The 23,868-nt window shown below is 37.2% G+C and overlaps 1 pseudogene; it reads left to right on the top strand.

Annotated features, from left to right (window-relative positions):
• The first annotated feature begins 10,512 nt into the window (after positions 1–10,512).
• Positions 10,513–11,500, top strand: LOC140508000 (aldo-keto reductase family 1 member B1 pseudogene; annotated as a pseudogene).
• The last annotated feature ends 12,368 nt before the right edge of the window (positions 11,501–23,868 follow it).

Genomic DNA, 23,868 nt, shown 5'->3' with positions numbered 1-23,868 from the left:
CCTCTGAATCTTTATCTAGTACTTGCAAACAATTGTGTATGGTTCCCTATCTGGAAGCTACCCCACTGTGTGCCACCTTTAGCTGGGAGTAATGGGGGTCATGCACTGAGACTATTCATTTTACCATATTTACTTCTTTAGGAGTAATAATGAAGTTTTATATAGTACTACTGTTGTTCATCCAAATTCTCCTGAACTATAGGGATACACAAGAATAGCCTAAGGATATAGGACTGTCCCAAGACATGCATCCTAAATGTTTTTCTAGAAATTTAAATTTAAATTGAGCAGTTCAAACATCAGCATTATTGTATTCTGAGGTGAGTAAAAAAGATCTTTTTTTTTTTAGGAGATGGTATGTAAACGAGGAATTGGAGGGAGGGGTAATTACAGTTTTAAGAGCAAAATTCTTATCCACTATGTATTTCATTGCCTGTGGTACCATTTGCATCTTCCAATCTCTAGAAAAAGTCACTTTTGCAATGTAGTTAATGATTAAGTATTCATTAATTAATTATAGTGTTTGCCCATGATAATGTTTAATATAAAATTTTGTAATAATCTCTTTGTTCTCTCTGAAGCAAACTCAGAGAATGCCTCTTCCTATGTCAACAAAAGCCAGCCAGGGCTGACTTAACATTCCTTAAGAGACCTTTAACCTAAGACACTATCTTGAATAATGGGACATTTTCCATATCTTAATATTTGTAGGCATATACTACGTTATGGCATGTTAATGGTAAAGAAAACACAGACATCTTGGGTCGTAATTTCTATGTGAAACTTTGTCAAACTCTGTTATCTTATTGTGTTTACACCCTATGCAATTAAGAAATTCCTTTCTAATGGTCCAGTTAATCACTTATGGAGATCATAAATCTGAAGGACACAGAACACTTCTTTGTCCTAAAACATATTTAAGGCTGCCCAATTCTTTGTATCGGCTCCATAATGCATTATGTTACTGTTTTCTTTAATAGGGAATTGATCAATTAATTAATTAAATCATAAAATGTATGCATTTAGCCTGTTGCCTTTTCTTTAACAAGCTTTCAGGTCAACACCCACAATGTCATATGCGCTATAAAAATTAAATTTCACTTGGTGTAAACATCATTACATTCTCTATATATGTACTCACATTTGGAACTTTTCCTTGCAGTAGTTCATGTGACTGAATTGCTGATCATGGTTTGTGATGGGAAACTTTAAGCGATCAGATGACTTTAGCAACTGGAGTTCTAACTTCAGAGTCAGAAGACCCATTCTTTTCCTTAATTCATTCTTGGTTGCTCATCAGATTTAGAATGTTATCTAGCATCTTCAGTAAAAGCTCAACTTACTAGCTACATTAAAATATAGATCTTAAAAGTTACATTTGAATGTGAATTTCTGTTTCTGTTCCTGAGTAATGTGGGACATGGTATGCTCTGAAGAAATCTGTAATCTGGGGAGAAGTGAATTATTTTAAAAGATGAATAAGATCCATCAAAAAATTTAAAATGTTTTTACTCTGTTTTGTCTTAACAACATTGCTTTCTCAAAAGCACGACAAATTTAATACATAGAGCTAAAGTGTTTTTGTACTCTGTCTCCTTAATAATTAATTCTTTTTTATTAAGAGTAAGTTATTTCACCAAAATTAATGGAGAATTATTTCAGGCTTTTACTGATGGAATAAAAGATGTTTTTCTGTCTTTGATATTTTTCATCAATGCTTTAAATCTGTTTACAAAAAATAGCATGTTCCTGTATCCATGCTCTTAAAATAGTCAACTCTAGGAATTCATAAGAGTACACAGTTTAGATAACTGAAAAGGTTAAATAAAAGGAACTCTCAAAATTTGATAAAGATGTAAAAGAGGAAAAGGTCCCTTATGTACAAAAATATTAAAAGCAGCTCTTATTACAGCGTTAAAGAATTTGAAACCAAAATGCTACCCATAAATTGGTAATTGCCTGAACAAAATATGTTGTGTGAATGTAATGGAATTTTGTGGTACTATAAGAAAGATAGAGATACTTTCAGAGAAACTTGGGAACACTTGTATTGAACATGTATTGTTGCAGAGTAAAGTGAGTCAAAGCAGGACAGTGTCTACTGTAACAACAATAGGGTAAGACTGAATAACTTTAAAAGTTTGGGGAATTCTGATCAATGTAATGATCAACCACAATTACAGAGGATGGATCAAAAATATTATCCCTAAGGGTAACGGAAACATGAAGGACTAAATATGGAGAATGAAGGAGACATTTGGGGACTTCGCCATATGAGAATTTGCTCTGTTTGACTAAGCATATCAATTGCATAATTTTCATTTTCTTTTTCAAGTGAGAGTGGGGATGAGGAGAAAAATAAATGTTTGGTAATTGAAATAAATAATTAAAAAATAAAATGAAATTCAAACTACATTACGATGCCATTGAGTCTTACAGAACATTAGAGTTGAAAGGAGTCTTGAAAATCATCTAGCCCAACCCTGTCATTTTGTCAGTAAGGTAGCTAAATGTAAAGAGGTTATGAGAACTAAACAAGATAGCTTAGTAGGTGGCAGAATGGAAGCTAAAACCTGGATCTCTTCCCTAACTTTTTCCATTTTATCATGTTATATCTCCAAGAAAAATCAACTTTAAAGTTATACTATAATTTGAGTCATAGATTTCTAAATTAGCCTTCAATTTTTTGAACTCACTCTTTGTATCAGGTTGAGTGAAGGTGAGAGGAATGCCAGAGGAATTTAGAGCATGATCCTTGCCTTCCAGGAGCTAACAATTAACCAGTAAAAGCAAAATCATCCTGTTGAACTCCTGTGGCTGTAAGAATTTTTTTATTATTATTACAATAAAATCATCAACTGTCTTGAACTGGCACTCAAGCTTTATTCAGCCATGAAAAGTAAGCCAGGACCATGACATATAGAAACATAGCCTTTGAGTCAAGATGAACTGAATTCAATCCCTGACTCTTGCACATACTAAGTGTCATGGGCATGTCACTTAACATTTCAGTGCCTCCAAAAAACTCTCTGAGACTCTAAATCACAGATGAGTTGTCAGTCTGTCTGAATGGGAGGACTTTCCATATCGAGAGTTCTCTTCATTGATGGAATGAAAGGTTTGGTCCATAATAAGAAAACAACAATAAAGCTGGCCAATAATAAAGTTAGAAACATTTGATTGTCATTGGAATGGTGGTTGGACTTACAAAAAATACATATTTTATATATATAAACTTCTCAGCAAGTTAGCCTTATCTCACAACATTTCCTACCTAACATGTATTTTGATGCTCTAGCCAAACTGAATTTCTTGTCATCCTTCCTACAAGTTCCATACTCTCCAGTTTTGTTATTCCCTATGCATGAAATGTTCTCCTTCCAATCTCTAATGAAATTTAACTATCAAATCTGGTGATCTTTTCTGAGCCCTTGTCATTGATTCTCTTCAGTCTTTGACACTAATGAATCACTCTCTCTTAGATAAATTCTCCTCTTGGATTTTGTCACTGATATTTCTTGGTTCTCCTCTGAATTGCTTTACCACTCTTTCTTTTTTTAAATTTATTTTTAACACAGTTTATAACAGATAAAGCAATACAAACTTTTGGTCAGGTGATACATCTTTTTAAAGCATTTACAATATGGACCACAAAAGAATTTTTTTTTAAACATTAACCAACTGAGACACAGATAATATTTATGTTGCTAACTTCACAAGCTCTTGACCTAATTGTCTCCACAGTATTACTAAGAACTAAAGGACCCTAACTTATTGTTGTTGGTCTAAAGTCCTAAACCTAATAGCTTAATTTTAGACAACCTCGGATGTTCCCCTACCCATAATCTATAATTGAATAGATCTGGTATTAAGCTTACAAACCTTTTGACTATAGGAAGTTGCCACCAATAGTAAGGACTTTGCAGGGATACAATATCTCCCCAGCTTCATGTCAATTCCAGGCAGGATTAGATTATCCACTTGCATTCAGTCAGGCTTAGAGTCTGCCAGGTGTCTGTGGGGAAATTGAGTCAGGAGAATCCCACCTCAGCCCATGCTGAACAGCCGCTCTCCCACCCTTCCCTTGAGATCACCTATGCAGTTCATACCAACATCTCATCAGCTTACTGACATCATGGATTGGAGGCTCAGGTTGCCTTTCTTGCTACCCATACCTGGAGTTACACTCAGAAGAACAGTCAACCAGGTTTCAAATATGATTCTAGTTTCACTTTGGCTAAGGAACATCTTTTGAGGCAAGTCTTAACAGGCTCACATATCTTTCTATACATGTTCTAGTTCCTGATTAAATGGCAATCATAAAATCAAATTTACCATTAAAACCCTGACTTTTCCGTCAATGCCAAATTTTACCTAAGGTTACCTTCCTCTAGGAAATTTAGACTGAAATTCTTCTCTCCAAACTAAAGATGTCATTGATTTATTCTCAGTAATTAATTCAGTCTATTGTTTTAATACTAATTGCTTTCACCTCACTTTGTAACATGTCCAATTTTTCTCCCTATCATCCCCCTCCCCCCACTTTCTAATATCTTGCATTCTGATTACTCCTTCCCTCCATGTACCCTCCCCTCCATCACACACCACCCCTCTCCTATCCCCATCTTCTCTCTTTTCTTGCAGGGCAAGATAAATTTCCATACCCCTATCACTGTAGTTCTTATTTCCCAATTATGTGCAGTAAAAATTCTCAACATTTGTTTCTACTACTTTGAATTCCAACTTCTCTCCCTCCCCCCTTCCCTCCCCAGCCCCACTGAGATGGAAGCAATTCAATACAGACTAAATATGTGTTGTTTTGCGAAAGACTTCCATAGTAATTATGTTGTGTAATACTAATTATATTGCCCTCTGACCTACCCTATCCTCCCTTATTTCCCCCCCCCATAATTGACCTTGCCCCTTCTCAAAATTGTTTATTTCTTGTGACTCCCTTCTCCCATTTGCCCTCCCTTCTAACATTCCCTTTGCTCCACTTGTCGCCTCTTCTCCTACTTTCCTGTGGTGTATATAAATTTTCATATCAAATTTAGTGAGCATGTTATTCCCTGCTTCAGCCACACGTGGGGAGAGTAGCTTTATTTTTCCCCTCTCTCCCCTTCTCCCTTATCTCCTCCATTGAATAAGATTTTTCTTATCTCTTTTATGAGTAACAGCCTGCCCCATCCCATTTCTCCCTTTCTCTTCCCAGAATTTTCCTCCTTCACTCCTTAATTTTTATTTTATTTTATTGTGTGTGTGTGTGTGTGTGTATATCATCTCTTCTGATGTAACACACCCTGTACTCTCTATCTATCTATGTGTATGTGTGTTTGTGTGTGTGTATGTACAATCTCTCCAACTACCCAAATACTGAGAAAAGATTCAAGAGTTAAAAATATTTTCTTTCCATACAGTAATGTAAACAGTTCAGCTTTAGAGAGTCTTTTATGGTTTTTCATTTCTGTTAACTTTTTCATGCTTCTCTTGATTCTAGTCTTGGGAAGTCAAATTTTTAAATACAGATCTGGTCTTTTCCTCAACATGAAATCTTGAAAGTCACCTATATCACTGAATGATCATTTTTTCCCTTGAAGTATTATATTCAGATTTGCTAGGTAGGTGATTCTTGTTTTCAATCCCAGTTCCTTTAACTTCTGAAAGATCCCACTCCAAGCCCTTCGTTCCCTTAATATTGAAGCTGCCAGATCCTGTGTTATCCTGATTGTATTTCCACAGTACTCAGATTGTTTCTTTCTAGCTGCTTGCAGCATTTTCTTCTTGATCTGCAAACTCTGAAATTTGACCCCAGTATTCGTAGGAGTTTCTCTGTTGGGGTTTCTTTCAGGAGGTGATCGATGAATTCTTTCAATATCCATTTTGCCCTCTGATTCTATAACATCAGGGCAGTTTTCCTTGATAATTTCATGGAAGATCATGTCTAGGCTCTTTTTCTGATCATGGTTTTCAGGTAGTCCAATAATTTTTAAATTATTTCTCCTGGATCTATTTTCCAGGTCAATTGTTTTTCCAATGAGTTGTTTCATCTTATGTTCTATTTTTTCAAATTTTTGGTTTTGTTTGCTAACTTCTTGGTTTATCTCATAGTCATTCATTTCCCTGGACTCAATTCTCTCTTTCAACAAATTATTTTGTTCAGCGAGCTTTTGAACCTTCTCCTCCATTTGGCTAATTCTGCTTTTTAAAACCTCCTTCTCCTCGTTGGCTTTTTGGCCCTCTTTTTCCAATTGAGTTATCCTCTTTTTAAAGCTGTTATTTTCCTCAGCATTTTTTTGGTTCTCCTTTAGTAAGCTGCTAACTTGTTTTTTAAGGTCTTCTATTGCCTGAGCCAAGTTTAAGTCCCCTTTGGAGGCAGAGGCCTTGACTTCCTCTGACAGTATGCCTTGTTCTTTCTCATCCAAAAGGATGGGGGGGACTCCTGTTCCCCAAGAAAGTAACCTTCTATGGTCTTATTTTTTTCCCCTTTTCTGGGCATTTTCCCAGCCAGTTACTTGACTTCTGAGTTTCCTCTCCACAACCACCTCATCTCCCATTCAGGCCAGCCAGTGCTTGGGGGCTAAGATTCAAATGCTGCTCCCAAGCCTTAAAAGCTGTCAGTGGGGGTGGGGCTGCTATTCAGTGTGAGATTAAGTTCAGTTGCTCAGGTGGGGGCAGGGCAGCCACATAGGGCTTAGTTCCCTCAGGGGGTTTACACAGAGACCTTCAATAATGGGCACAGGCCACTGCCTGCTTTGGGATCTCTTGTGCACTGCTGCCTCTGCTACTGCCTCCCGAGGAGGCCTGAGTTATGGGGACACCCTGCTCCCCTCTTGGCCAGCCAAAAAGACCCTCTCACTGACCTTTGGCACCTGTGGGTTGAGGGACCTGAGCTGCTGCTGGAGATTCTGTCCCTGAAGCCTGCTTTGATCAGCTCCTCTTGGTGCTGCATGGTCAGGGCAGGGCTGGGCTCTGCTCCACCTCCAGTGTGCACCAGACCTTTCCCATTGGTTTCTCAGGTCTCTCTGGGAAGAATTCTCCTCCACTCCATTGTTCTGTGGCTTCTGCTGCTCTAGAATTTGTTGAGAGTTCTTCTTTACAGGTATTTTATGGGTTGTGGGGTAGGAACTAAGCATCTGTGTATCTTTCTACTCTGCCATCTTGGCTCCTCCCTGCTCTGTCTTCTTTTCTAGATCATCCAACCATTCAACTACTCCTATCTTTCCAACTCAATAATATGCAATGAGTTTTCAAACCTTATAAATACTAATTCTATAACATCTCTTGCATTAATTCCCTCCTTTTTATTCATGTGGCCACCACTCTAGTTTTGGCCATTATTTCTTCTTGCCTCAAGTATTTCAATAGATGTCTAAATGATCATTCTACTACATTCTACTACTACTTTCCTTATCCTATCTATACATTACACAATTGCTAAAATGATGTGCCTAAGGCTCTGTTTGATCACATCCTGTTCAAGAAGAGCTAATGATTCCCTATGGCCTCTAAAATAAAATACAACTACTTCCATTTTGCACTTAAAACTATTCACAATCTAGTACCAACCCACATTCCCTTCTTTTCTCTATGGTCTTATCAAACTGACCTTCTTGTAATCACCATATAATGTTTTCTCTATAATATACAAGGAATAATTAAGCTTTTACTTCCAATAACAATGTTCTTTGACATTTACCTTCTATTTCCATGAATTTGCATGTTTCCCAAAATTGGAGCTCACCACTTTTTCTTAAAATCCCTAGTTTCCTTCAGAGCCCAATTCAAGTGCCAGATTCTACGTGAGGCCTTTCTTGATCCTCTCTGTGGCTGGCACCTCCCCCAACTCCTTGCAATGAAATTCTTTTGTATTAGTCTATATGTATGTATATATCTATGCTTATACTTGCATGTGCAAGCTGATGGAATATAAACTCTTTGAGGAAAAAGACTTTAATTTTCATGTTTGTATCCCCAGCATCTAAAAAAGCACCTAGTTTATAAACTAAACAAGCTAAGTAAGTCCTCAATGCATGCTTGTTGCTTAATTAAAATCCTATTTATTCTTCATCCAAATCAAATGCCATGTCCTCTATGAAATCTGCTTTAACTCCTTTCAGTCAAAATGATCTTTCATTCCTCAGACCACAGAAAGCATTGTTTGTATCACTTGTGCATTTATCACACTACATCTATCTACTACTATCACACACTACAACTACTGTATTGCAGCTGGTTGTATTATTGTTACTGTTTAGTAGTCTCAGTTGTGTTTGACTCTTCTCATGACCCTACTTGTGATTTTCTTGACAAAGACACTAGAGTAGTTTAGCCATTTTCCTCTCCAGCTCACTTATAGATGAGGAAGGCAAGCAGGGTTAAGTTACTTGTCCAGTCTCATACAGCTAGTAAGTGACTGAGACTGGATTTAAACTCTCTTCCTGACTCCAGGAGTGACACACTATCCACTGCACCATCCTGCTGCCCTGGTTAGTTATGTAACATATGTTATTTCCTCTTCTAGATTGTATACTGGTGTCTGCCACAATGCTTTCCATGCAGTAAGAAGTTGGGAAATGTTTGTTGAATTGTATTATTGAATCATTTTTCTCACTTGATCTACATACACAAGATTTCGTTCTACCTTCACAAATTTTCCGTGGCACTTTATCTCATTTTCCTTTACCCTTATCACATTCTACTTGTATTTTATTCATTAGTTCACAAGTACAAATCTTATCTGTTCCACCTCTACCCCCCACTAGATGTTAACTTTCTTGAGACCAGGAACTATATTACTTGTAATCTCTTTTTCAATAATGCTTTGCCCATAGTATGTGCTTAATAACTGTTGAATTGAAGTACAGAGTACTCTTTGTATCCTGTGTGAACATTTTTTACAATGTGTTGCATCATCACTGATGCTTTTCCTCTACTTTCTCTAAGTTGGCCAGTATTTCAAAGGATGCTTTATTATTGCAGTAAAATCTTTAACTTGTTAAATGGTTAGTTAATCAGAGAAAACAAATCCTAAATAAAGTAGTTACTTCTATCATGAACAATCACATGAAATTGCAAAGACTGTTTCCTCATAAGGAACTCCACGAAGTTTTTTCTGATTACAAAGATTTCCAAAGGAATATTTATAATCACCTTGTTGCACATACTAGATGACAAGAGGTCATATAGCCACATTTCTAATTTTGTAATTTATAACCCCACACATAAATTGCTTCTATGATATCATACCTCAGAAGTTTTAAGAAGCTTGTCCAAATTGCCAGCTAATATTTATTGAACACACATGAGTGGATAATAAAAACATTACTGAACAAAGAATTCAGTCAGTCAACATTTATTAAGAGTCCAGTAGTACAAAGCAGAGAGTCATACATAATGTAAAGTTATAAAAGAAATTGAGATATTTCCTATTCTTAAGAAGAAAATCCTTGAGGAAACACATTACATAATAACAAATGACGTAAATATCTCAAACCAAAAATGAATAAAAGCAGGTTGATTACAAATGTAGAAGATGAATAGACAACACACGATATTTCGAAATATATATGCCTTGAGGGAAATACAACGATGGTTTCACATTATGTGATTGTGCCTATCACATCACTTTATCATAGAAACTTTTAGGCAAGAGACAGACCTAGAATTGGGTTCTGATAAGTGAGCATGAGGTTATTGGATCAAGGAGCTAAATCAATCTGAGTTGTGAAAGAGGAAATTAAATGTAATCAGTAAAATGGTAGTGCCCTCAAGACATAGGATTAGTATTGGGAAGTATGGAAAGAATTGAATAAGAATGCTTTGCTCTTCATGTGATGACATTCTCAGGACAGGTCCCAGACAGAAGACTTTCCAATTTTCTTTCATGTAGTAACTTTCCATCTTCATAATACAAGGAGTAATCAGACCTTCATTTCCAAAAACAATGCCCTTGAAAATCTATGACCTTTTATATATGTATGTATGTATGTATGTATACACACATATATTAGATTTTCTTAAAATTTAACAAACACCAAATAAAATAAATGGATTTCTCAATGTAAAAAAAAAAAACAGATTATGATATAGGAAATCAAAAATCTCTATTACATAATTTTATTTTGTTTTTAATATAAATTCTATATGTTATTTTCAGTTCCTCATCGGTTTCCTTCTGATCTCTCTTCTATGTTTATTTCTGTGCATTTTTAAATACTCTAAAACCCCTTTTTTCTTCAGCAATATTATCTTTCTCCTAAACCTACATACCTAAATTAAAAAAAAAAATAGAAAGAAAGCTTTTGAAACAAATATTTATAATCAAGCAAAACAAATGCTTACCTTGGTTGTGCCTGGAAACAAATTAGGTAATTTTGAGATAATTATTTCTCTCAGGAGTTGGATAGAATATTTCATCATTTTTTTAAAAAATTATGATTGGTTGGTGGGGTTGGGTTGTGAGGGCCAGCCTACGTGTGTGGTAGTGACCGTCTCCTCCAAGGCCAGGGCCTCATGGCTACCTTCCTTCTGCTGAGGAACCAGGTGAAGATGTCCATCCCGGGCCTGGGCACTTGGAAGTCCCCTCTAGGCATAGTGGCTGATGCAGTTAAGGCTCCAATTGAGGTTTGATACCTCCACATTGACTGTGCCCACATCTACCAGAATGAGAATGAAGTTGGTGAGGTCATCCAAGAGAAAATCAAGGTGAATGTTGTCAAACGGGAAGACCTCTTCATTGTCAGCAAGCTTTGGTGCACATACCATGAGAAAAGCTTGGTCAAGTTAGCCTGCCAAAAAACTCTGAAGCTGGATTACTTGGATCTCTACCTTATTCATTAGCCTAAAGAATTTAAGGCTGGAAAGGATTTGTTCCCATTGGATGATGAAGGCAATGTAATTCCCAGTAATGCAAGCTTTTTGGATACATGAACAGCCATGGAAGAGTTGGTGGATGCAGGACTGGTGAAAGTCATTAGAATCTCCAACTTTAACCACGACCAGAATGAGAAGCTCTTGACCAAACCAGGACTGAAGTATGAGCCTGCCGTTAATCAGATTGAGTGCCACCCATATCTCACCCAGGAGAAGTTGATCGAATATTGTCAGTCCAAGGGCATTGTGATGGCCCCCTTCAGTCCCCTTGGTTCTCCAGATCGGCCCTGAGTCAATCCAGAGGACCTTTCTCTCTTGAATGACCCCAGGATCCAAGCCATTGCAACAAAGCTCCAAAAAACTACATTGCAGGTTCTGATCAGATTCCATATCCAGAAAAAAAGTGATTGTGATCCCTAAGTCGATCACCCCATCATGGATTGCAGAGAACTTTCAGATGTTTTATTTTGAGTTGACTGATGAGAAAATATCTACTATACTCAACCTCAACCGCAACTGGAGAGCTTGCACCTTGGCCAATCCTGCTTCTCCTAAAGATTATCCCTTCCAATGCCTGGTTTTGAAGTTCTGGCTAGTGCTGCCCAGTGTCCTGATGATGGTCACCTGATGCTTCCAACTCTACCTGTCCTCTGCTTCCAATATCTGAGTCAACCACTGAATATTGCCATCAGATCTCAGCTTAATTTAGTAACTCCTGATTTTCTGGACTCTATTTCCTACCTAGCCCAGCCTTTCCCCATGTGGACCCTACAAGCAAGAATTATTCCACCAGCAAATGGTTTTCTTTCTTTTAGTAACAAGTAGATTTTATCTGCCTGAAATTAGAAACCCTACCTTCTTGCTTTAAATTAAAAAAAAAAAACTTTCATGTTAAAAATAAATAAATAATTTATGATTGGTCATTTCACTGATCACATTTCTGAAGTTTTTTAAAGTTGTTTTTCTTTGCTATGTTGCTGTAATTATATAAAATTTTCTCCTGGTTCAGCTCACTTCAATTTGATTCAGTTCAAATTTGCATCATACTAATTTTACTAGCATTTTCTAAAACTATTTATTCTTCCTGACATTTCTTACTGTGCAATAATATCCCATTATGTTAGTATATAATAATATATTTGTTCAGTTATGCTCCAATTAATAGGTACACTCTAAATTTTCATTTCTTTTCTATAACAAAAAACTGCTATAAATATTTTTGTACATATAGGTCTTTTCTTTCGTTCTTTGATATTAGTATACTCCTACAATTGTTGTGTAGAATGGTTGTACTAATTCACAGCTCTATGAACAGTGCATTTTTCACCCATTTTGCTGCAATAACTGTAACAAATGTCATTTTGACTACATGGTGGGTGTGAGATGAAATATTAGTGTTTTTTAAATTTACATTTCTCTAATTATTAGTAATTTGGATCTTTTTTTTCACTTGACTGTTAATTATTTAGATTTTTTCCTTTAACAATTACTTGCTTATTATCTTTCAATCAATTATATCCATTAGGAAAAATGATTCTTCCACAGTTTGAATCAGTTCCTTAAGCTATTAAAGCTTGAAAACTGCACAAAAACTTTTAAGACACACTATATTACTTACTACAAAGACTTTTAAGTTAACTTTCCCTTCTGATCTTAGCTGATTGATTTGTTGATGCAAAAATGTTTAGATTTTATACAACAAAAATTTTCTATTTTATCTTCTGTAATCTCTCTGTGGAGTAGTTAGGCAGCATAGTAGAGAGAGATCAGACCTGAAGTCAAGATGAGTTCAAATCTGATCTCAAACACTGACTCACTATGTGACCCTGGACATGTCACTTAACCAAGTGTAGCACCAATGTGATATTCACAGCACTTACAGCAGCCATGAATATCCCAGCACAATTCTGAATCACAAAATACAACACTCTCCACATACAAGACAGAACCAAAACATTTCTTCAGACACCAGAAAGCCAAATCCAACATAGTAACAAAATTCTATATATAATAACAATGCAGAGGACAACATCCCCAAGACTTCTCTCTGACAGGCTTCCCACAAACCAAGTCTATTAAATAAATCACAAGCTTAAACAAAAAATTAAAAAATCAAAATCACAAACAATTTCTTTCTCTAACACTAGCCAGCAGCCTGCATCCTTCCTAGCTCTGACTGTTCTCATGACCAAATTTCCTCTCAGCTCTGCTCTAGCTCCACCTCTTTCTGTTCCACCTATTCAGCAAGCTCCTCCCACCACCGGCTCCATGTGACTCAGACTTCCATGTGACCCAGGCAGGTCACATGGGCCTGTTAATGAAAGGGAAAAATCTTCCCATTTAAATTACCATTACATCATGTTTGCTTCAATTCTTCATCTTCAAAATCAGCTAGAGAAGAAAATGTCATCCTGTCTTTGTCAAGAAAACCTCAAATGGGATCACAAAGAATCAGACATTGAAATGACAGAACAACAGCTATCTACCTATCCATCTATCTATCTATCCATCTATCTATCTATCTATCTATCTATCTATCTATCTATCTATATGTATATGTGTGTGTATATATATATATATATGTATATAGCTATCTGTCTGTGTGTATATATATATATATATATATATATATATATATATATATATATATATATATATATATCATGCATTCATTTGGAGCTAATATTGGCAGAAGATATTTATTTAAACCTAAGTGTTGCCAAACTCCTGCTCCATTCTCAGAAGCTTTTGTCAAATAGTGAGTCCTTATCCTATTTATTGAGATCCTTATGTTCATTTGTTATTTTTGTTTGCTTCTGCATATTGGATAGTTAATTTCTTCTACTGATTTTTAAAATACTACCAACTAGTTTTAATGATTTACTCCTTTTTGGTATGCTTTGAGATCTAGTACTAGTAGGCCCCAGCCTTTCTCATTTTTTTTATTACTTTTCTTGGCATTCTTGACTTTTTGTTCTTCTTAATGATATTTATTATTTTTCATCTCTGTAATCAACTGGCAATTTGATTGGCATGCCACTGAATAAGTAAAATAGTTTAGATAGCATTATAGTTTTTATTATATTGGCATGGCCTGGCCATAAAAAATTAATAATTTCCTGTTATTTAGATCTGCCCTTACTTTCTCTAATGAGTGTTTTGTGGTTGTATTTATATAATTCCTTTATATGTCTTGATAAATCAAAGAAAAAATGAATACCAGAAAAAGAAGGGTTTGAGTTCTATTAAGGGGGAATAGGGGCAGGACCTCTACTCCAGAGTACATGCTATGATGTAGGAGAGACAATATTCTTGTTTTGCTTCTGTTCTATCTACTTATAGAATATAGAATGATCTTTGGACTAGAATCAACCAAACAAACATGACTGATAGAGAACAGATGTCAATAATAAAGAAACAATAAAAGATATCCTAGCTGCTCATTATAGACCTCTGGGGTGCTTCACTGAAAAAAAAAAAAACAGCCATGCAGATTTTAAAATATTAACAAATAATCTTTTAACATGACTAATGAGATGGAGTGCTAGACATTTTCTCCCGTTCTGTTAAACTCTCAAAACAATAATTTTGTGCATACTGCAACAGGCCAAGACATCAAGAGGTCTAATGAGATAATAATGTGATGAATCACCAACAGAGAAACTAATCCCTAATATATGCACTCTGTACCTTCTTCCGTAATAAATTAAGTAAATAAATACAAGACTTTCAAGCATTTCTGAGGCCAGAACGCTTAAATTATTGTGAGATTCAAACACAGGAATCAAGAGAAACAAGGCAAAATAAATATGAGCCAAGAATAACATGGGATGGACAAAGAATGAAGCATTTGCAGTCTATTACGGAAGATGATATACTTATTCCCTAAGAACCCATAATCATCAGGGATCAAAGACGGAGTCTAATAAGATAAATAGTCTGGGAGTGATTTTGCAATGTTCTGTTAAAATGCATATGCTGTTCTCCTGGTTCTACTCATTTCACTTTATATCAGTTTGTATGACATCCCAGGTTTTTCTGAAATCATCTCCTTCATAATTTCTTACAGTACCAGAGTACTTCATCACATTAATAGGCCATAACTTGTTCAGCCACTCCCAACTGATGGACATCTCCTCAGTTTCTGATTTTTACCACCACAAAAAAGTTTCTATAAATATTTTTGTGCATATGGATTTTTTTTCTTTCTTTTATTTTTGATCTCTGTGGGGTACACACATAGTAACAGTATTGCTGGTTCAAAGGGTATGCACAATTTTATGGATTTTTGCAGCATTTTTCCAAGTTGCTTTCTAGAATGCTTAGACTAGTTTGTAGCTCCACCAACAGTGCATTAATGCACCAATTTTCCCACATCCCTTTCAGAATTTACCATTTTCCTTTTCTATCATCTTAGCCAATCTGTTGGGCATGAAGTGGTACCTAAGAGTTCTCTTAATTTGCATTTTTAAAAAAACTATTAGTGGTTTTTTCATATAATTATTTCTAACTATTGTTTTTTTCCTTCTGAAAATGTCATATTCACATTCATTGACCATTTTTCATTCAAGAAATGATCCTGGCGGAGCCAAGATGGCAGAGTAGAAAGACACACATACACTAGCTACGAACCCACAGCCCATAAAATATCTGTAAAAAAGAACTCCCAACAAATTCTGGAGCAGCAGAAGCCACAGAACAACAGATTAGAGGAGATTTCTGTTCCAGAGGGACTTGAAAACCTCTCACAAAAGGTCCTTTGCGCTGCGGACCCAGAGCCAAGCCCAGCCCTGCCTTGGCCGTGCAGCACCAAGAGGAGCAGATCCCAGCAGGCTTCAGGGACAGAATCTCCAGTGGCTGCACAGGTCCCTCCACCCACAGGAGCCAAACATTGGTGAGAGGGTCTTCTCAGTTTGCTGAAAGGGGAGTGGGGTGCCCTCATAACTCAGGCCCCCTCGGGAGGCAGCAGCAGAGGTGGGAGCAAACCCAAGCATGCAGGAGCTGGGATCCATTGTTGAAGGTCTCTGCATAAACCCCCTGAGAGAACTGAGCCCCATGAGGTGGCCCTGCCCCCACCTGAGCACCTGAACTTAATCTCACACTGAATAGCAACCCCGACCCTGCCAAAGCCTTGAGGCTGGGAAGCAGCATTTGAATCTCAGACCCCAAGTGCTGGCTGGGTGGATTTGGAGGCCAAGTGGGTATGAAGAGAATATTCAGAAGTCAAGTCACTGGCTGGGAAAATGCCCAGAAAAGGGAAAAAAAATAAGACTATAGATGGTTACTTTCTTGGTGAACAGGTATTTCCTCCCTTCCCTTCTGATGAGGAAGAACAATGCATACCATCAGGGAAAGACACAGAAGTCAAGGCTTCTGTATCCCAGCCCACTCAATGGGCTCAGGCCATGGAAGAGCTCAAAAAGGATTTTGAAAATCAACTTAGAGAGGTGAAGGAAAAACTGGGAAGAGAAATGAGAGACATTCAAGCAAAGCATGAAAAACAAGTAAACACCCTGCTAAAGGAGACCCCAAAAAATGCTGAAGAAAATAACACCTTCAAAAATAGGCTAACTCAACTGGCAAAAGAGGTTCAAAAAACCAATGAGGAGAAGAATGCTTTCAGAAGCAGAATTAGCCAAATGGAAAAGGAGGTTCAAAAGCTCACTGAAGAAAATAGTTCTTTCAAAATTAGAATGGAACAGATGGAGGCTAATGGCTTTATGAGAAGCCAAGAAATCACAAAACAAAACCAAAAGAATGAAAAAATGGAAGCTAATGTGAAATATCTCATTGGAAAAACAACTGACCTGCAAAATAGATCCAGGAGAGACAATTTAAAAATTATGGGACTACCTGAAAGCCATGATCAAAAAAAGAGCCTAGACATCATCTTTCATGAAATTATCAAGGAAAACTGCCCTGAGATTCTAGAACCAGAGGGCAAAAATAAGTATTCAAGGAATCCACAGATCACCTCCTGAAAGAGATCCAAAAAGAAAAACTCCTAGGAACATTGTGGCCAAATTCCAGAGTTCCCAGGCCAAGGAGAAAATATTGCAAGCAGCTAGAAAGAAACAATTCAAGTACTGTGGAAATACAATCAGGATAACACAAGATCTAGCAGCTTCTACATTAAGGGATCGAAGGGTCTGGAATAGGATATTCCAGAAGTCAAAGGAACTAGGACTAAAACCAAGAATCACCTACCCAGAAAAACTGAGTATAATACTTCAGGGGGAAAAATGGTCATTCAATGAAATAGAGGACTTTCAAGCATTCTTGATGAAAAGACCAGAGCTGAAAAGAAAATTTGACTTTCAAACACAAGAATGAAGAGAAGCATGAAAAGATAAGTAGCAAAGAGAAGTCATAAGGGACTTACTAAAGTTGAACTATTTACATTCCTACATGGAAAGACAATATTTGTAACTCTTGAGACTTTTCAGTATCTGGGTACTGGGTGGGATTACACACACACACATGCACACACACGCACACACACATAGAGACAGAGTGCATAGAGTGAATTGAAGAGGATGGGATCATATCTTAAAAAAGTGAAATCAAGCAGTGAGAGAGAAATATATTGGGAGGAGAAAGGGAGAAATGGAATGGGGCAAATTATCTCTCATAAAAGAGGCAAGCAAAAGACTTATTAGTGGAGGGATAAAGAGGGGAGGTGAGAGAAAAACATGAAGTTTACCCTCATTACATTCCACTAAAGGAAGGAATAAAATGCACACTCATTTTGGTATGAAAACCTATCTTACAATACAGGAAAGTGGGGGATAAGGGGATAAGCAGGGTGGGGGGGATGATGGAAGGGAGGACATGGGGAGGAGGGAGCAATTTGAGGTCGACACTCATGGGGAGAGACAGGATCAAAAGAGAGAATAGAAGTAATGGGGGACAGGATAGGATGGAGGGAAATATAGTTAGTCTTATACAGCATGACTATTATGGAAGTCATTTGCAAAACTACACAGATTTGGTCTGTATTGAATTGCTTGCCTTCCAAAGAGAAGGGGTGGGGAGGGAGGGAGGAAAAGAAGTTGAAACTCAAAGTTTTAGGAACAACTGTCGAGTACTGTTCTTGCCACTAGGAAATAAGAAATACAGGTAAAGGGGTATAGAAAGTTATCTGGCCCTACAAGACAAAAGAGAAGATGGAGACAAGGGCAGAGAGGGATGATAGAAGAGAGAGCAGATTGGTGATAGGGGCAATTAGAATGCTTGGTGTTTTGGGGTGGGGGAGGGGACAAAAGGGGAGAAAATTTGGAACCCAAAATTTTGTGAAAATTAATGTTAAAAGTTAAATAAATAAATAAATATAAAAAAAAAATGAAGATGGGAGAGGATATCTGTTTACCAAGAAAGTAACCTTCTATAGTCTTATTTCTTTTCCCTTTTTTGGGCATTTTCCCAACCAGTTACTTGACTTTTGGGTCCTTTGTTAAAAGTAGGGTATACTCTGGGAATCTGTAAGATTGGTGGCACAATCACGCATGTACTGGTCTGGATGCAGAGAGGGTTTTTTGTGCCCAGAATCTTAGCATTTGCCTCTCCACAGCCACCTGGCCTCTAGTTCTGCCAAGTCAGCAGTGGGGGCTGATTTTCAGATAAGCTGGATGGGTAGGGCTGCCATTCAATGTGAGACAAAAATCAACTCCCCCAGGGTCTCCACACAGGGCCGAGGCAAGACTCAGCTCTTCAATGCCCCCAGGGGTTTTTATGCTGTAATAATGGTCCAGAGACTGTGCCTGCAAATGTGGCTGCCTGCCTATGTGGCCTCTGCGGCAGCTGCCTAAGGCTGGAGCTATGGAAGACCCTTCTCCCTTCCTGGCCAGCTGAAAAAATCCCATCACTGACCTTTGGCACCTATAGGTTGAGGGATCTGCAAACCTGCTGCTGCTGGGAGTAGGGATTCTGCAACTGGAGATTCCACCCCCAAGGGCTGTTCACAAGCTACCCTGTGCAGCCAAGGCTGGGCTGGGCTCCACTCCATGTCTGGTGCAACAGACGTTTCCTGTGGGCCTTTCAGGTCACCCAGGGCTGGAAATCTCCTCCACTCTGTTGTTCTCCACTTCCGCTGCTCCACAATTTTTTGAGAGTTCCTCTCTACAGGTATTTTATGGGCTGTGTGGGGAGACCCTGCTGTATGTGTGTTTTTCTACTCCACCATCTTGATTTTTTAAAAAGAAAGAAAAAAGCTAATTATCAGTATCAAAAAAGGTGATTTCACCACCAATGAAGAGGAAATTAAAGGAATTTTTAGAAATTATTTTGTCCAATTAAATATCAGTAAATCTACGATCTAAGTGAAATGGATGAATATTTACAAAAATATAAACTGCCAGGATTAACTGAAGAGGAAATAGAATGCCAAATAACCCCATCTTAGAAAACGAAATTGAACAAACTATCAATGAGCTACCTAAGAAAAAATCCCCAGAGCCAGATGGATTCACAAGTGTATTCTACCAACCATTTAAAGGACTATTAACTGCAATGCTATATAAACTATTTAGAAAAATAGACAAAGAAGGCATCCTATCAAATTTCTTTTATGATACAAATATGATACTGACAAATGAACCATGAACAGCAAAAACAGAAAGAAATACAAAACAATTTCTTTAATTAACCACACACACAATACATATATGTATACATATGTGTATATATGTATACATATGTGTGTATGCATTCATACAAACACATGCACAAACACATACATGTACTTTATCTCATTTATTGAAAGCTATTTTTTTAAATAGGAAAGAAAGCTCTATGCATAGAACTATAGTCATGTCCCCAAACTTCCAGATCACCATCCTAAGGGATAATCACTGACATTCAAATACAATCCCTCTCTCCCATTCAGCACGCACCTGCACACATAACAGAGCCAACAGCTAACAAAATGCCAACAGTCATCACATAAGGAATCCTTATTACAAGTCTCCACTAATCTAAAAATAAAGATTTAACCTGATTTCACTGAGCATGCCTTCTCTGAAGGAGGAAACTGGGAAATAAAACTCTCTTCCCAGGGATGGGTAAGGTGGATCTTATGAAGAAATGGCCATAACTCAGATAAGTGTAGCACATTAGAGACTAGATTCTTCAGCTCTCCAAACCCCTTGAAAGGTGTGGCAATTGTGGGAACCAAAATGATTTCATATTATAAAACTGACTCCATTTTCAGACCTAAACTTCATTTTCCTATAAATTCTACCTTCTTGCTAACTGCAGGACTTGAGTGACATCCTGTTTCACATCTGAAAATGTTTACCTTCTCTCTCACTCCCTTCCCAACTCTCAGCACTCACTTATTCCCTCCTCCTCTCCCCAACTCAGAAAACTCCCACTCTTAGGGATGATAGAGGAGAGAGCAGATTGGTGATGGGGGCAATTGGAATGCTCAGTGTTTTGGGGTGGGGGGAGGGGACAAGGGGGGAGAAAATTTGGAACCCAAAATTTTGTGTAAATGAATGTTAAAAGTTAAATAAATAAATTTTAAAAAAAGAAAGAAAAAAGAAAACTCCCACTCTTTCCTCCAGTAAGAAATCAGATTGCCTAATCTTGAATCCTGCTTTACATCCTGTTAATTGTTTTCTTTTATTGCGTAAAAATCTATCTCACTCTGCATTTGAGATCCAATGCCTAGCTGACATACCTATCTGGTTCCAATTTGTTGTGCAATTGTGAATAAATAAATATGCCCAGGAGCTCAAACTTTTGTTTCCTCGGTCATTTCAATCAATCCACATGCAATATTTAAAATGCCATTCCCAAACACCAGTCAAGCGCCACTCTTGCAGCCCAACCCACTTCACCAGCCTGTAGCACCAATCAGGATTTATGGGAAATCCTTGAACCTAAGAACCTTGAGTACAGCAATGCATTCAGTCTATTATACTCCGATATCCTGAGACACAACCCTGTAGAGATGTAGCCTAACAACTGCTCTTTCAGGCATTGAAGTCAGTTATGAAGACCCAAAAAAGAACATTATTACGACCAAAATTCTTGGCATTGTCCAATGAATCAATATCAGAAACCAATGTGATTTTTATTAGTGAAAAAGACACTGAAGCAGAAGCATTACCATCTTCTTTATCACTGCATGCTAAGGACTGTGAGTTATTTCCATAAAACATTTCCTATGGGTGGTCTCCCTATTAGAATGTGAGCTCCTTGAAAGAAGAAACTTTTATTTTTCTATTTGTATCCCCAATACCTGATACATTATTGTTCATATATTAAGTGTTTATTATTTTTTTATTTTTCCCTATATGTGCATTCAATTCATAAAGAAATATTTATAAAGCACATAACACATGTCAGGCGCTGCAAGTGCTGAGGATATAAAGACAAAACTGAAAAATTCCTGTCCTTAAAGACCTTTTGCTCTCAAGGGAAGGAGTTGTAAATATTTTAAAGATCTAATTTGTTGATGTCACATATAAGAACGCTAGAATGTGGTGTCTTAGATCTCCTTGTAGAAAAGCTGAAAGCACATAAAGAAAGGAAAGTAAAATCCCCACCCAAGAAGACAGGAAGAGCTGCTCTTGTTTATCTTTATCATTTGAGGTCGACGATACTTCCGGCATAAGGAAGTGGGTGAACCAATAGTAAGCCAGAGACAGTAACAACAGTAACTGTACTTTTCCCATGGTCAGATTAATTAACATTTTTGCCTACAATATGATGAAATAACAATTTATTGTTTAAAAAGCAACACATTCTCACTGTTGTAAAGTGAAAAGTGAACAGTACTATTCTTTCTTCACTGTGATAGTGTGCTAGAAAATATTCAATTACTTGTTCCTTATAACTTTCCTTAGACAATGTACTGATTCCTCTGTCTTATGGTTCAAAATTCCATCATCATGATAACTGGAGAAAATCAAAGTTGAAGTAACATTACTTGATACTGAAATGGAGGGCAAACACTGATGAATCACATTCAAGGAGAAGAGGTCAAGAGTTTGTCTGCTTCTGTGTGTGTGTGTGTGTGAGAGAGAGAGAGAGAGACAGAGACAGAGACAGAGAGAGACAGACAGACAGAGAGAGAGACAGAGACAGAGAGAGGGACACAGAGACAGAGAGAGAGAGAGAGAGAGACAGAGACAGAGACAGAGACAGAGAGACAGAGACAGAGAGAGAGACAGAGAGAGAAAGAGAGAGAGACAGAGAGAGGGGGGGGGGAGATCAGATTAGACTTACATGTATCTGCTGGGCACACTGTCAAAGCTGAGCATAATTTTTAGGTCAAAGCAGCTTTATTGCTTATTATCTCTTAATGGAGGAGCATACTCCAAACTTGTACCTGCTGGCTTACCTCCTTTTCATTACAAAAGTTACCTAAAAGATCATCATAAATATTGAGTGGTGAGGTTGGTTGGTTTGGTTTTTTATTTGTTTTAGCCAGGCAAATAGCAAACAGATATCAAATTATACAAATTAGAATATGCCAAAGACACATTAGAGAGCAGCCAAGGTTGAGCAATAGAAAGAAGTACAACCCTGGTCTCTCCAAAAAAATCTTATAATAAAGGCTTTTTAAATGTGCCATGCTGAATCCTGCCTGGAAAATCCAATAAAAATCACAAATCATTTTTCCAGCCTACTTTGACATAGGGAAATAGACAGAATGGTTGGCAGAAATTGTGGGCAAGTTGTAACAAGGGGCATACCACATAATGCAAAGATTGTCAACCACTGTAAATCAGAGCAAGAAGAGGTCCCAGATAGAAAGAGAGAATCCCATGTAAGGAACTGGAACTAGTGTCAATTAGCAGCTCTGCTGCTTACTGCCTAGTACTACATTATAGATCCAGTGCAGAATGAGGAGTGAGTCTGCACCTAAATATGGATGTCCAGGGCAAAGAGAATTCATAGAGCTTACACTATCGACTGAGCAAGGAACAAGTACAGAAGCAAGTAGAAGCTGTGTGGTTTTGACCCTGGGAGCATAGCCAGGTCGCTGATCCATATTATAGCCCACTCTGAAATCTTTAGAATAACCAGGGAATGGATCCCAGACCTAAGAGCAGGCTACAATTTTATCACTCACTACTTGTGAAATTTCATACTTTGTCAATGGTGACTAGAGTACAAGAGCAATATACTATATCTCCAACCTGCGGCAACCTCACAATTAAGTTGTTCAAGCCCAAACCCTGGTTAGGAACTTATAATGCTCAGGTTGGCAAAAAATGACCTGGATTAAATCCATTAAAAGCTTGCTGGCCTCAAGCATAAATAGTCCCTGAGATCCTGAAATAACAAAAACACTCAATACCCCCAAGAAAGCATCAGCAAGAGATAAGAATATGCAAGCACAGTCTAGACTTCCTCCCCAGAAGAGTAGAGAGCCTCACCATAAGACAAAGTTTGATGTCACTAACTAGGTTGCAAGCAGGCAAAAAAAATCCAAATATAAACACCTATTATGGTGACAGATAGGTCTAAGACACAAGCACAATAGTTTATGAGCAAAACCAAAATACACACACACATCCCTGGAATATAAGTTAAATGAAAATTACTGGAAGACATGAAACAAGAAAAGAATCAAAGTTTTTTTATAAATGTAATGAGTATTCAAGAGGAAAATTCATTCTACTGATCTAAATTCTAGATTTAAAAACAAACTAGTAACAAAATTTTGCTGATCTGGCAATATTCTTCCTTTATTCCTAATTTTTTGGTAATTTTTCCCTGAGATACTAAACTTGTTGTTCCTCTAAATAAATTTACCTGCTATTTTCTTTACTCTATAAAATACCCTCTTGGTACTATAATTAGTATAGCAATAACTCTGTAAATTAATTCAGATTGAAATATTGTAGTATTACTTTAGTCCAACAATTAGTAATGGCTATTCTAGTTCTTTTAATTATTTATTTAAATTATTTGTTTTTGTCATTTCTTCAAAATATTATACAGTTACTTAGTATATCTTAGTTATTTAAGTTATCTTTATTT

The sequence above is a fragment of the Notamacropus eugenii genome, chromosome 5, assembly GCF_028372415.1.
Source record: "Notamacropus eugenii isolate mMacEug1 chromosome 5, mMacEug1.pri_v2, whole genome shotgun sequence".
Lineage (NCBI taxonomy): Eukaryota > Metazoa > Chordata > Mammalia > Diprotodontia > Macropodidae > Notamacropus > Notamacropus eugenii.
Note: the sequence above shows the minus strand (reverse complement) of the source record. Positions and strands in the feature narration are given on the sequence as shown.